The 13,008-nt window shown below is 49.8% G+C and overlaps 1 protein-coding gene and 1 long non-coding RNA gene across 5 annotated transcripts in view; one reads left to right on the top strand and one right to left on the bottom strand.

Moving 5' to 3' along the window:
* The window catches only part of LOC121012742 (uncharacterized), a 28,800-nt gene extending 26,436 nt beyond the window's left edge, over positions 1-2,364 (bottom strand). The window contains exon 1 of one of the 2 annotated variants that reach the window (XR_005782266.1): positions 1,804-2,364. This is a non-coding gene — a long non-coding RNA (uncharacterized LOC121012742). The remainder of the gene's footprint in view (positions 1-1,803) is intronic. The other variant, XR_005782268.1, reaches the window with a different exon arrangement.
* SPATA13 (spermatogenesis associated 13) overlaps positions 1-13,008 on the top strand; it is a 348,795-nt gene that overhangs the window by 198,916 nt on the left and 136,871 nt on the right. The window contains exon 1 of one of the 3 annotated variants that reach the window (XM_040448042.1): positions 2,458-2,604. The exons of the other annotated variants lie outside the window; for them this stretch is intronic. The gene's annotated coding sequence lies outside the window, so the exon portion shown is untranslated. Of the gene's footprint in view, positions 1-2,457; positions 2,605-13,008 lie in introns of those variants that run through there. 3 annotated transcript variants of the gene reach the window in all.

Genomic DNA, 13,008 nt, shown 5'->3' with positions numbered 1-13,008 from the left:
AGGAACTCATAAATATCAAGCACCTGTACGTGCTAAGATACCAGGATTCTTCTATGGGCTAAAGTTGGGTATTTTCCAACCAATCCAGAGAGTGAGCTTTCTTCCCTTTTCCCTGAGAAGGAAACTGAAACTCAGGCAAAAGGCTTGCCTACGATCCCAGGTATCAGGACAGCAGATACCTCGAACTCTGCAGAGATCCAAGTATCCGGGGGCCAGGGACTATTTCCCCCAAGAACGTGGTTTCGAGTATAATGTTTTTCTCCACTAGAAAAAGTGTCGCGTGTAAATATTAATAGTGATTTCCAAGCAGGCAGAAGTGATTGTTTGAGACCCAGATTTTTTATAAAGAAAAATAAAAATGTTCTCCCCAGGTTTGTGCTAATTCTAAAGAGATCATTAAAAAAAGTTCACCCTTGAGATTCTTTTTTTTTTAATACTAAAATAGATGTAATTTTTAACACTCGTAAGGGCTTCAGGCAGATTTTTTAAAGTTATGCAAAAGAGAAATAAGTGGGATATTTGATATTAGCCTCTCATGCTGTCTCTAAAATTTTCCACAGTTTGTTTATGTAATATTTTTTTCTGCCTTAAAAATATGTGCTCATTGCTGAAAATTTGGGGATTTCAATAAAGTTTCAAACAAAAAATTTAAAATTTGTCCACATTTCCACCACTCAGAGTTAATTGCCATTAATATTTTGGTGTGTGTGCTTTAATTAATAGACTTTTTTAGAGCAGTTTGAGTGGAAAGTTCTCATATACTCCCCCCCAACTTCTCCTACCATTGACATCTTACATCAGTGTGGTACATCTCTTACAACTGATGAGTCGATATTTATACATTATGAGGAACGAGTTTACATTTGAGTTCACTCTTGGTGTGGGTTTTGACAAATGTATATGACATGTATCCACCATTTGATATTACAATTTTTTTCACTATTTAAAAGAGTATAAAGTTAATTTTGACTCTTCATTCGGTAATTTCATCATTTTATGTTTTTTTTTTTTTAATTAATGTTTATTTATCCTTGAGAGAGACAGAGACAGAATGTGAGCGGGTTAGGGGCAGAGAGAGAGGGAGACACAGAATCCGAAGCAGGCTCCAGGCTCCGAGCCATCAGCACAGAGCCCTAGGCGGGGCTGGAACTCAGGAGCTCTGAGATCATGACCTGAGCCGAAGTCGGACTGAGCCACCCGGGTGCCCCCATTTTATGTTCCTTAGTTTAAAAGTAGTTGTTAGGGGCGCCTGGGTGGCGCAGTCGGTTAAGCGTCCGACTTCAGCCAGGTCACGATCTCGCGGTCCGTGAGTTCGAGCCCCGCGTCGGGCTCTGGGCTGATGGCTCAGAGCCTGGAGCCTGTTTCCGATTCTGTGTCTCCCTCTCTCTCTGCCCCTCGCCCGTTCATGCTCTGTCTCTCTCTGTCCCAAAAATAAATAAACGGTGAAAAAAAAATTAAAAAAAAATAAATAAAAAAAAATAAAAGTAGTTGTTATTGTTCCTTGATGACAGAAGTAATCCATGTTTACAGTAGTGCTGGCGCATAGTAACCATTCAAATGAATCACCTAAAAACTGGCAGCTTTCGAAAGGGTATGTTTACTTTATAAGTTTCATCAGTTGCATGTAAACATTCACAGACTATTTGGGGTCCTCATCCTAGCACAGGAGGGTTTGCTTCGCCTCTGTGGTTTTCATGCGAATTAATGATTAGCCCGTGATCGTGCTTTGAGTGGGTTCACTGAACGGCACACATAAGACTTGTCGTAGTTCCTGGGGAAAAGGGTAGGTTTAAAAATCCTCACCTAGTGTTTCCCTTGCTCGGAAATGCGCGCAGCCACGGTGCCTTTGCTCCACGCCCAGGCAGAGGTGGGGCGAGTGGACGGGAGTGGGGGGGCGGTTGCCCCGGCGACGCGGCGGCTCCTCCCGCCCTGGGCGAGGCTGGGGGGGCTGGGGTAGTGATATGGGGGCGTCGCTGGGGGTGGTAGGAAAGGAGCCGGGCTGGGGGTGTAGCTGAGAGGAAGAAAAGCTGGGGTGGGGGAGAAGTGTAGGAGGGCCGAAGCAGGGGTGGGGGATGATCCTGATGGGGGATGGGGGATGCTGTTGGGGGGTTGGGAATGGCCGGGAGGATGGTGGGGACAGCCGGGCTGTAGGCAACGGCAGCCTTAGCGGGGGGGGGGGGGGGGGGCCCCGGGGGGGGGGGCGTGGCCTTAGAGGGTGGTGGAGGGAGAGCCTGGTCGGGGCCGTGGCCTGAGTGGACAGAGACCCGCGCTGGGGGCGTGGTCAGGGCCGGTCGGGGGCGTGGCTTGAGTTGGAGGGATGGCCCGTCCGCGGGCATCAAGGGAGAGCTGGGCTGGGGGCGTGGCCGGGCGGGCTGGGGGCGTGGCCCGGGGAGCCTGGAGGCTGCGGCGCCGGCGGGATTCAGCAGCGCGCTTTCTCCCGGGGCAGCCCCGCCCGCCGCCAGCCCGGAGTCAGCGCACGGGTGCAGAGGCTCCCGGGGAGCCCGGCGTGCTCGGAGCTCGGCGGGACCGGGACCGGCCCCGTGTTCGCAGGGACGTGTTGGATCCGCTGGCTTTGGAGGCTCCGCCGAGCGGGGCCCACGCGAGGTGAGGCTGCACCCGGGCGTGCGGCTCTGCGGGGTGGGCGCGGGGCCGGCGTCCAGGGCTGTTAGCTGGGAGCCCCGGGAGAGGAATTAGCCCCAGGCGATGGCTTTCGTAGTCCGGGGACGCCCCGCTCAGTCCTCCTGGCCGCTCGTCGGGCCGCCCGCGCTGCCCACCTGTTGGTGCCCCGCGGCGGTTGCTCGGCGCTCCCCGGGCTCGCCAGCGGCGTGGCCCGGGGGAAGCGCGTGCCGGCGGTGCTCGTGGAAGAGGCCGGCTCCTGCACGACCCTTTCGGGGATTACCCTGAAACTTTACCTCGCCCTCCCGACTCGCTGGGCCTGGCCTGCGAGGTTGCGCGGGGCGCGCGGACAAAGGTTCGGGGAGCCTGGTGCGGCCGGTGTTCCCTCCCCTGTTCGGCTCCCTCCGGCAGAGTGACCGGTGCGGCGAGCGCCCGCCCGGGGCTGCTGCGGCCGGCGGCCCTGGAAGGGATGCGGTCGGAGAACTTGGTTTTGGAAGCGAGTTTCTCCCTGGGTCCCAGCTGGGGCTCATTTCAGGGGAAAGAGCGGTGGGACCCGGCGTCTGTCGTCTGTGGATCGGAGGGAGTTGCTGGCGTCGGTTTGGTTCCGTTCGTGGTTGACGTGGTGAGGGAATTTGCATACCAGCCCCGGGGGGAAGGTAGGAGCCGCCACTGCTGCCCGCGTCAGGGGGAACTCAGGTGACCTGTGCTGGCGGGCCACCCATCTGACTGTGCAAAGTTACAGAGCCTGAGCAAATCTCCCCTCCCTCCAAGTGCGACAAAGCAAAGCAAACCAGACCAAAGCAAACAAGAACTCTCCGGGTTAGTTGCTTCCCAGCGTTGGATGATAATGTTAGAACAGTAATTTGAATTTACTTAGCATTTATGACCAGGGCTATCCAAAATCAAAATCAACCCCTCCCCCCCCCCCGTTTTCTCTGCACCCCACCTCGTTTTCTGTGTTGCCTGTTTTCTTCCCCATAACCCCCCTCCAAGAGTCCCAGTTCTTTGCTGTCCTTTGCCAACAGGCACAGAAATCTCACTCCCGTTTTGTATTTCCACCTTTCTTAACAAATGCACCTTTTTCCTTCACGTCCCCCAATTTGCAAACCTCCTCACTCCATTGTTCTCCTGGTGTCTGTTAATCATGCACTCCTCCCGCTGCTGAACCTTGTTCTCTGCCCCCACATCCTTTAGAGTTTTATGTGACTGTTTCTTATACATATTGTAATTTTCATCTACCTCCTTCGGCCCCCACATTTGCCATCATCTGTCCACCCAGTTTGATTATCCACTTTTTCATTTGTGCTACGCAGGCGTGGGCATCCTGATTCTGTATGGTGAGTTTCTCCCACATGGTGCTTTCTTGCTTTTCACAAACTACTTCTTTCTCCTTGACAGGTGCTTTTTGCCAGCACAGCCTGCTGTTGCCCTCACAGCACCCCTCGGTTCACTGTCTTTGGTTGTGATTCTTCTATGCCATCACCATCCGTCGGTTCCTTTTCCTCTTTTCCAATCAGTCGTCCGTTACCTTGCAGACTTTATTTCAGACCCCTGAAGGGGTCAGGAGGTGGAGGTAGGGGACAGCTGTATCTCCCCAGGAGTGCTCTGGATTTCAGGATCTTCCTGTCTGCTCTAGTATCGTATACATAGTTCTAGAATTATGTTACCATTGATATCAATACGAATGTTAGGTAGCACTTACCAAAACACTTAACATGGGCCAGGCACCCTTTTGAGGGATTTACATGCAATAATAACTCACAAATCCTCCTCTCCTCCTTGGAATATAGATATTATTACTGTCCCCATTTTACAGATGAGACCAGAGAGGCTGAGAGAAGTAACAGGCCCAGTTTCTCATGGCTACGTAGTAGTGGACCCCTCCTCACCAGGCGCTGAGCTTCCGTGTGGTAGGAACTTTTGAACTCAGACATGGGCTGGAATTTGGCTTTGGAAACCAGGTCATCATTTGCATGCTTTATTTAGTCTGCAATTGATAACAGTTGAGGGCAAACTATCTCTACCTGTAGAACAGTATATGGGGAAAACCTGATGCCTAATGCCCTTCAGCAAGACTGGGGACACTGACCAGGCTGACTGTCATTTCAAGCTCACTTTCAGCCTGCTTCCTTAAGAGAACACCCTGGCCCCCTTAGCTACAGGAACTCGAGGAGAAAGAAAAGACCATTGCCAACTGTCTCCTGTGCATTGAGAGTTCAATTCCACTTTCAGCTAGCTGGCCAGGCCTCTAGAGTCCCTGATAACCCAGTGATTTTAGGAGTCTTGTTTATTTCTAGTTCATTATATAACCTTAAAGCCTTGTTCAAATACTGTCTTGTTGGTCTTCACCTTCCTGAAAGTTGGAGGCAAATATTTTTTTGGTGATACTGAAGCAGAGTTGTAGGTAAAGTTTTATCCTCTGATGGCAGGAAGGGATCTGACATTCCACAGGTGAGGAAACTGGGACCCAGAGAGAAAGTGACGCGTCCAAGGGAAAGCAGCAAGACGGTAGAACTGGCTTTAGATCCCAGATCAGTTGACTTCGGGTCCAAGGCTCTCCATGCCTGGCCCTGTGGCTTGGTGGGTTGACCTCTCTGCTTGCTGCTGAAAACAATGAACCGTCTTTCCTCTTCCTTTCCTGAGCTAAGAGGCTTTGGAAAGATTCATTTAGAATGGAAATTGTCAGGGGTTCTCTCTCTCTCTCTCTCTCTCTCTCTCTCTCTCTCTCTCTCTGTGTGTGTGTGTGTGTGTGTTTTGTCTGAAAGCTAAACCCTTAAAAATGTTTGCTTTTGAGATACGTGATGGCATACGTGGGGTCATAAAATCAACGGAAGTTATCAATTCACATGTCTTAGAAAGAAGTAATTTTGTTATTTTCAAAACACCAAGAGCGAACGCCAAACGTACACTGCTTCCTAGAGGCGAGTCATATTATACACGGCAGTTTAAAGATCAGTAACTGTAATGTTTAATTGTATTTTCCATTTGCAGAGAGAAATGCATTAGGCACAAAGTGCTCACATGATTTCCTCCATCCTGCATCTCAAATGAAACAGAAGCGAAGGGGGAGAGCCTGTCGGGTTAGTTTCTGTTTTTGTATTGCCTCTGACAAGCCCACCCCCCCTTCTCTTGGACCGGGACTTACACCCATGCCCTCCTGATTCCGGGTCCTTCCTGTCCCTTTAATCCCTTCCCCCAGGAACCCTCAGGAAACCTGGAGGGTATTCTTTACCCATAATGCTCAACTCAGCTCATTCTGTATCCGTCCCTCTTGACAGAATTAAACCCTAATGCCCTAAGGTATACGCTGTATGTAATTAACTTCCCTCTGAGGCTTCTAGAATGAGAAGGGTGGTTAGGTCCCTCCTTGGGAGAATCCAGGGAATGGTCACTCAAATTGTTGTCTGTGTTCTGTGGTTCAGGTGAGGATCGTCACAGCTGAACAGCAAGTGAGGTTTTCCTGGTCCCCTTTCACAGGTGAGAGGATGGAGGTCAGGGACGTTGTCATGGCCAGAGCCCCATAGTAAGTAACCAGAGTGAGACCGGAGCACAGGGCTGCCTGGCCCAGGAAATCTGGGCGTCCGCTTCCCTTTGTCTGTCTGCCTGTGGCTTGTGACTCCCTCAGGCAGCACTGTTTCTCAGAGGCTTCTACAAAGTGATGGTTCCTGCTTGCTGAGTGCAGGTGCGGCACGAGGGTGGGGGGCCGGGGCTCACAGAAGTTCCAGGGCCTTCCGGAACTTCTCTGCTTCACGTCGGGTGAAGCACGCGGTGCTTTCTCACCGCCTGAGAGGGCACCGGGGAGCTGTGGCAGTGTCCGGAATGAAAAGACAATCGTATATGTTTCTAATACAGGGCGGTGGCAGTTTGCCGTGGTCGGACGTCCACAGTTGTGGACACAGGCGATGCCCCATCCTGTGGTCTTCATGTTCAAATGGCCCAGACGTAGGACTGTTACCTCATCTAATCAGGACCTCAAAGGACCTGATTTCTTGGTCAGATACAGCCTCCACCGTTTCCCTGCAGTAGGACCACTCTGCTTTTGTGGAAGAAATGAGAACTCAGCCTTGTAATTTCAGGGACCATGTGCCTGACTGAAAATATCTTCCACGCTCGCCTGCCAGCTCTGGACTGGAACGTTCCCCTGCCTCCTGTCCTCGCTGTCTGGAATCAGCCAGACTGGGGAGTCCCGAGAGGACTCTGCATGGCTTATCTGCAAGAAGGGGACAGCCAGCCTTTCCCCCCAGCCCCCGTTATCATCCCATCGTGACGGAGTTTGCTTCTAAGGTTGGCAAGCTGTCTTTGGAGAAGAGGAGAATATAGGGCTGAAATGATCAGACTGGAAACTGTTGGAGGAGGGAGGCAAGTGGGAAACTGGGAACTTTCCTTATCCCATAGGACAGGTGCAAGGGGAGGGAGTCCAAGATTTTATTGTCTTAAAACAGAGGGGCAGGAGGCCAGGAATGAGACGTGCTCCTGGTACCGGAACTTTGATCACAGTCTTTCATAGAGATTATCATTCTATATAATCTAAACAGTGAGCAGTCTTGTACTTGAGTGTTAAACTTAACAGTTCGGTCACGTTAAACAGATTTCTGAGGTCAGGCTCTAGTGCTTAACCACCGCATATGCTGCAGAAGTGAATGAGCCCTGAGTCCTAAAGACAACTTACACGTGGACTTTGAAACACATCCAGTGTATACATTGGGACTGTCTGTAGCTATGAGAAAACCAGCTTCTACTTCACAGCTTTGCTCCGTTTCCAGCCTTCCCGGCGGGATGGCGGGCCCGCAGGCGCACACTTGGCACCTTTTATGTGCCGGGCCTCGTGCTGGATGCCGCAGGTGGAAAGAGTCCTCGGAAACAGCTCCTGTCCTTGAGGAGGCTCACCTTCCTGTCCAGCGGGAGAGGGTAGATGTGTGAAAGGAAAGTCTTGAAACGTATAGCAGGTGTAGCGATCAGTTTAGGGGCAGGGTTTTCGGGGAGCACATGAGAGGTCTAGGATCCAGGAAGGCTTCCTGGAGGAAGCCTCTGTTTTAAGAGTTAACTACAGCCTGGGCTGAATGGGGTGAACAGCTTAGGGAAGGAGCTGGCAGAGGGAGGCATAAAGACAGACTCGGCCAGATTGAATAAGAAGAGGCAGGGAAACAGACTGCGGCTCGGTGCCCCTAGGAACTCTCAAACACTTCTGCTTAGTTGTGGCTCCCAGCGTCTCATTTATGCCTGTTACGGTGGTGTCTAAAACAGGGGTTCTCCCTCACTCGGGGATCTTTTAGAAGAGCAAATTCTAGGGCTCTCAGTCAGACGTGCTGAGAGTTTCAGAAGGCCAGAGTTTGAGAACGATTATTCTAGAACACGTGCTTTCTAGACGGTCCTAAACAGTTAGCCTTCATGGTTCCGTGATAACTGTTTCAACAAAAGGTAGCTCTGTGTCTGCCTGGTTGGATTGCGTAGGATTTTTGTCAGGTCGACAGCCACCCTCATGTCCTGCATTTCTTCACCCAGCGTATGTACATCCTCACAATTTCTTCGGCCCCCCCTGCGTCATTGCATTGCATGCCAGTAATTCGTATTATTTCTGTAACACCTGTCTGTGCCTCAGTTGCCTTATCTGAAAAATGTAGGCAATATGTAGGCCAGCCCTTTGGTGGGCATTTCAAACTTTGCTGCACGTTGGAATTACCCAGGGGTCTTTGAAAAAAGCTGATGCCTACTCCCACTCCCAAATATCGTGATTGGTTTTGGGTGTGGTCTAGGTATGGGAATTCTTAGAAGCTGCCCATGCACAGCGGAGTGTGGGAACCACTGTGACTGGCTGTTGTGAGGGTAAAATGAGTCCGTTCTTGCTTAGCAGAGGGCCTGGCGTGTGGTAAGTGCTTGGTATACATCTGCTGACACGGGCACTGATGGTTTTATGGCAGGAGGAGAAAGGCAGTCGTTTCAGCTGTTTGATGACGAACACTCGTTGATTGTTGAGTGCATATTGGTTGGGAGAGCTTCTGGCCGTCCTGTCTTTTGTTCTCAGAGTTGAGAGGCGCCATAGCCCAATGCTGTGGATCTCCACATCTGATTCTCTAAGCCCCCTCTTTGTAAGGATATAAGGGTCGCGCTGTAAACACAGCATGCCCTCCCCACCCCAGGCTTCCCAGCACCTGGCACTGTTTTCCCATCTCTGTCTGGAAAAACGTGAGTTTTTGGAATCGATCCAGACTCTACGGTCATGAAGTAGCAATGCTTTGCAACATGGACGGGAATGACTTGAGAGTTGGGTACCATTACTGTCTACGTGTTTCAGATATGGCAGCTGAAACACACAGGGTAATGCCTTCCCGAGGTTAATGCAGGTGGCAAGCCGCTGGGTTGGGATCTGAATCCAGTTTATTCTGTATCCACTCTAATATATCATTTGTACCTAAATGCCAGTTTTCAGACCTGGAATAAATCTTCAGACTTGGTCTCTTTTTGGTAGCCGATCTGTTTTGTAGGATCTAAATGCCATCATGTTATAAATTATGTATTTCTGACCATCGCTTGAAAGGATGTAGAGTCTTTCGCATTCCCTGTCTCGTCATGCATGTTCATTCAACCTTCGTTGGTTGTTTTAGTAATTCTACAGCTATTGATGAACATCTGCTTTGCACCACACCCCCCAACCTAGCAAGTCTGTCTATCCCTTCTTTTCCTACCGTGGTGGGACAAACATCTCTATCAGCACGTGTAAAGTATTTGGGTTTTGATTTATATCTGCAGCCTTCCCTGTCACTGTCTTTTTTGGTGACATAGTTCCTCAACTTTCAATAATAGAACATCTGAAGGACATTTTTCATGTTGACTTCATGGGCCTTCCTTGAACCCTGCTGAGATTAATTAAACCAAACCCCATGCAACAATTATTCTAATATATCCTGACAAGTTATTAAAATGTAGTTCACCCGCAGGGTGCCTGGGTGGCTCAGTCAGTTAGTTAAGCGTCTGACTTCGGCTCAGGTCATCATCTTGCAGTTCATAAGTTCGAGCCCTCCATCAGGCTCTGTGCTGACAGTTCAGAGCCTGGAGCCTGCTTCGGATTCTGTCTCTCTCTCTCTCTCTCTCTCTCTCTGCCCCTAACCCACTCATATTCTGTCTCTGTCTCTCTCAAAAATAAAATAAACATTAAAAAAAATTTTTTTTTAAATGTAGTTTGCCAGGGACCAGGAGGCTTGAGTGAGTGGTCCACAGGTAGTACCCTCCGAATGAAATCTGCGATGCGGCTTGAACTCTGTGGGTTTGTAGTATCTTTTAGTCCAGAGTCAGTCCTAGGAGGATGGCCAAACTAAATAAGGAAAGGAGAAGTAGGTGAATTCCTAATCTCGAGTGTAGATATTTGTTCTCTTTCTGTGGAAAAGTTAGATTATGTGTTTGGTTTTGTTTTCTGAGCAGGATATGCAAGTAATTGGTGTTTACTGTTAGGTCGGCCCCGGGACATTTAAGTGTGTGTTTCAAATGGAAATAATTGATTCGCTATATTTGTTCTGCTGCCCGATTACCGAGTGAAAATCTACCACTGGGGAAACTTTTGTATAGCGAGCACACAAGCAGCTCAGTATTATGGTAAAGACTAGGCTCCATTGTGTGGTCTTCCCATTATCACTCCAGTTACCCACGGACTGAATAGGCTTTAGAAATACAGGCCTTCAAAAGACTTGCCCTTGCTTAAATGTTCCATGGATCCTTCTGAAATAACATCCCCCGAACCCTCATCGAAAACAGCAAAGAAGGCGGGGATATATTAATATCTGCGGCTTTAGTTATATTCAACAGAATTATATAGTTTAAAATGAGGACGGTGAGAAGTACATTTAGGTTTCAGACGTTTGAGGCTAACGATCCAAGAAACACCAGGAAGGGTACGCAGAATGTTCTTCAACATGGTATGTTCTTAAAATCTGAGAGACCTGTTTTCTCTGCTTTTGCTACCTTTGACTTTTCTAACACAAACCTAAACTCCCCAGTGATTGCTTGGCTCATCTTACCAAAGCCTACTCATTTCACCAAATCCAGTTCAGCTCTGGCATCAGAGCGTCTCTCTCTGTGTGTCCCTAGGCCGCTTTTCCAGAACTGCCGTGTCCTCTGCTTCCTAGAAAAGGATCGGCTGCTTGACTGTATGTGCCCGCTCCATCGGTCCCTGATCGCCATGTGTGATGTGCAAGTGCGTTATGTACGTGTGTGTTTGTGTGCGCGTAGAGCGCTGTGTGTGATGGAACCGCAGTGCTGTGCTCTCTCGTACCAGTGTGACCCGGAGCGAGCTTCTAATTACGTCAAGTTCCAGTCTTCGACGCCCGGCCTCACTAAGCAAATGAAACAGTGGCATTCTGAACAAGGAAGAGTGGCAGCTTCATTTAGTTTTTTTTCATGACAAGTCACAAGTCATGGCAAGGTGTAGGTGAGGAGTGATTTATAAACTTGCAGCTTGGGGAATCAGGCTGACTGGGTTAGCTTCATACTGTCACCTGCTGTCCTTACCCCCCGGCGTGGGTATAAACAGCCCTGTCCAACGTTGAGCCGGGTGGAGGCCGACACCGGCTCCAGACCCGGCTTTGGAAATGCCGTGCGCCGGGCAGAGCGTCTTGTGCTTCTGCGTGGCTCACGGATAATGACGGTGTCCTGCTCCTTGAGACATAGGGACCATTCATTCATAAATGCAGGTGGCAGCGGAGGCCAGGGTGAGGCACTGGGGCCAAGTACAGGCTCACAGCGTCTGTCAAGTGTTAATTGTAGCATGGGCGGGGCTCACCCCTCCCTCCCCCTGCCAGTCTCTCCTTTTCTCAGTAGACCTCACTCTTGGATGGGAGGAGAATGATGAAGGTCACCTTCCTCCAGGCTTTCCTTTCTGAGCTAGAATCTTCTTCCAGGGCAGTGGGGCTCAGGAGGAGTGAGAGGGTATGCGTGCTTGCTTCCGCTCTCTGGGTTTCCGCGAGGAACATCATCCATGCTTCTCTTAACTCCACTCGAAAGGAGGAAAAATACCCAGGGCTCAGAGAATGCTGTCTGCCTTCCTTCTAACATAGCAGAATCTCATAGGAGGAAGCAAGAACTCTTTCTGCCCTTCCTAATCTTTATTTATTTTTAAGTTTATATATTTTGAGAGAGAGGCGGAGAGAGAATCCCAAGCAGGCTTAGCACAGAGCCCAACGTGGGGCTCAAACCCGCGAACTGTGAGGTCATGACCTGAGCCCAGATCAAGACTTGGATGCTCAACGGACTGAGCTGCCCAGGCACCTCTCCTAATCTTTATTTCTAATCTGACCCCTCATCCATGGTGCTCACCCTGAATGGGTGCTGACCCAGAAGCCGTCAAGGGGTACCCAGAAGCAAGAACGATCTAGCTTTATAAGGTCAGCGCTTACAGTCAGGTGGGTAGGTCAAAGCATGTAACTGAAATCCCCACCACTACCTAAAATATTGACTTGGTAGCTTAGCTAACTCACATTTTCATTCTAGCACGTCTGAAGGGGGTTTATCCCATTGACTTCCTGGGGGCTGTCTTCAAGCCTGCTGAGATTAATTAAATCAAACCCCATGTGACAATTATCCTAAGGCAGGGCGGTTTATTAAATTTCGGTGCATGCTGGACCACTGAATTGGAATTGTTCAAGGAGATGATTGTGGTTTCCGTGCTATAGGAGTTTAATACCCTTTTTTCGTTTTTATGGGCAGATACCAGCAATCTCTTAGTTTTTCTTTCCTGCTGGGATGAAGAATCTGTAGGGGAAGACAGAAGTGGCCTACTGTCAGTAGGACGGTACTGTTTTCTAGGCTTTCCTGGAAGGTTGTCTCTGTAGAGGCCAGGTCTTACCCTCTACACAGTGCGGGCTGCGGAGTTTTAAGAACACTTTGTGTCACTTGGAACACTTTTCCTCTGAGACGAAGATAGAGGGTATCTGTGCAGATCAGTCCGGGATAAAGATCCTTGTGAAAGGGGACCTGGTTCAGCAGGACCGTTCCCGGCCCCTTGTCAGACTGAACTGGGACAGCCAGGTCCCAGTGTGTGTACTTCCAGGTCACCTGGAAAGACCCGGTGAGCCCTTTAGTCGGTAGTGAGTGAAGATTTAAAAAACCCACAAGACTCTTGAAAGCATGTGTCTTTATTACTGTTTTCTCCAAACAGAAGGGTGTTTTTTCATGTGATTGTTTAAAGAGACCTGGACCGGGGTGCCTGGGGGGCTCAGTCAGGTAAGCGTGGGACTGTAGATGTCCCCTCATGTCGTCAGGGTCCCCACAAAGCGTAGCGCCTGCTTGGGATTCTCTCTCTCCCTCCCTCTGCCCCTCCTCCGCGTGGAGGGGGGGGGATGCATGCACATTCTCTCTCTCTCAAAATAAATAAACTTTAAAAAAAGAAAACAGAGCTGGATCATG

The sequence above is a fragment of the Herpailurus yagouaroundi genome, unplaced genomic scaffold, assembly GCF_014898765.1.
Source record: "Herpailurus yagouaroundi ecotype Mexico unplaced genomic scaffold, PumYag 197, whole genome shotgun sequence".
NCBI classification, from domain to species: Eukaryota; Metazoa; Chordata; class Mammalia; order Carnivora; family Felidae; genus Herpailurus; species Herpailurus yagouaroundi.
This window is presented reverse-complemented; position numbering and strand designations above follow the sequence as displayed.